This window comes from Suricata suricatta, chromosome 7, assembly GCF_006229205.1.
Source record: "Suricata suricatta isolate VVHF042 chromosome 7, meerkat_22Aug2017_6uvM2_HiC, whole genome shotgun sequence".
In the NCBI taxonomy this organism is placed as follows: Eukaryota; Metazoa; Chordata; class Mammalia; order Carnivora; family Herpestidae; genus Suricata; species Suricata suricatta.
Window position 1 is genome coordinate 69,858,786 of NC_043706.1, and position 2,008 is coordinate 69,860,793.

A 2,008-nucleotide genomic window follows, 5' to 3' on the forward strand; every position below is an offset into this window, starting at 1 on the left:
GGAAAGGGCAGGAATTATACTGCTATGTTATAAAGTTATGAACCATTTTATATAAAAATAAATCAAAAACAAAGAAAAAGTCTAATTGACACCTACAATGAGATCTAACATTGTACTGGTATGTTTTGCCTCTTCTTTCTCAAATATTTTATTCTAAATTTATATTTCAGTCATAAGCCTGATATTGTGTCCAATGTCTAGAGTTTAGAAGTATGTTGTAAACCCTTATTAACGCCCAGGGGACATGATATTGAATCAAACATTTAATTTACATGAATTTTTTTTACTTTATTTAGTGGCATGCAGTGCATGACACAGGATAAAATGTCTGGTATGAGAGAAACTGTCTCTCTGAAACTATTAGATCTGACATTTTACTTCCAACTTTTTCTTTGATCTTTTTGCTTTTTACAGAGGTAACATTGTCCTTAAGGAATGGGAGTTGGGTTGGTTTTTGTTTTTTTTTTTTTGGTCTGTTTGTTGTGTGTGTGTGTGTGTGTTGCTTAGAACATTATACTTATCTAGTTCAGAAGGCTTAGAGGAGATGGCTCCAAGCTGTCAGCACAGAACCTCCTGAGGGGCTCCATCTCAGGAAGACTGACAGTATGGATCCTACTTGGGATTCTCTCTCTCTCTCTCTCTCTCTCTTTCTCTCTACCCTCCTTCACACTATCTCTTATTGGGAGCTATCTGAACTCACCGGTAGAGTGCAAATTCCTGGTGAGGGTATGGCAAGTTTGCATGGTCTCTTGCCCCCAGACAGCTACCAAAATCTACCCTCTTGAAACTTTCATTTCTGCTTGGGCACCAAATCATGGAGTGCTTTGCTGATTAGTGTCAGGAGAGGCCTGTCCCCCTGCCCTGTCCCTGAGGCGTGACTGCACCTGCTCAGGGAAAAGATGAGTAAACTAGATACACCTTAATGCAACATATAATTTTCCCCTAAGCAATTAACTGATAAATGACTACCTTCTGGGCCTGGATGCCTTTGTAAAAGTCACTATTGCAATAAAATGTATCAGTCATCATTGGGACTGTGAGAGTAGGCATTATGTCTCCTGAAAATCCTGTTTTTCTGGGAACTTTCTCTTAGAGTTATAAAACAGCTTAATGACCCTTACTCATAAAAAACTGACCTTTACTAAGCAATGCTGTTTGTCTCTTGGTTAAAGGTTGCTTCTGAAAGGCTAGACCTGAGGTTTTGTAAAAATACCTATGACAACATGAGTGCCTGTAGCTAAGTTTTTCATGATAATCATTACTACTACTCATGTCCTAGAAAATTGTAAAAATTATCTATGAGAAGTCATTTACTGCCCTTTCTGGTCCTTGTACCTTTCACCATAAATAAAGCTTGAGAATCACAGCGCAGAGATGCCTGCCTGGTGATCAGAAGGAAACTCGAGGTGCTCTCACTCTCTTGCTGACACCACCATCCATCCTTCAGGGGAACCCTGGACCTGCTGGAGCTGGACTCTGGCAATCTCTCTCAAAATAAATAAATAAACAAGGAAATTTCACTCATGTCTCCTGGCTTCTCTTGGGTTTAGAAAGGTCAGCAGGAGATTGAAGGAAGGGAGGAGAAGGAGGTCAGGGTATTTTTTGCTCTGGGCTTCCTCCAGTAAGCATTTGCATTGAGCTGAATGTGTCCTTTCACTGATGGCCACTGATGAGTCTTCATAACTTTCTGCTTCAGAGACCCAAGAACTCTGTGCTTCCCTTGATGCCTTGTGCCAGGAGTGGTAAAAACTTAGATGCTATTTATTCTGGGTTACTGTGCTTCTTCTGTTCTATAAACTTCACATATTTGCAAATGAATCCCATGTGTAGTGTCCCTCAAATTATCTCTTTGAGTAGATCATCTATTTCTGATTGGAGCCCTGACTGATATGTGATTCAAATCTGATAAATAGTATTAACGGAACTCTTCTGTGGTCTGTCTGTTTTACATAAGTCCATAACATTAGAGTGGAGTTCTTCATTATAAAATTGACCTTTCAAAGCACAT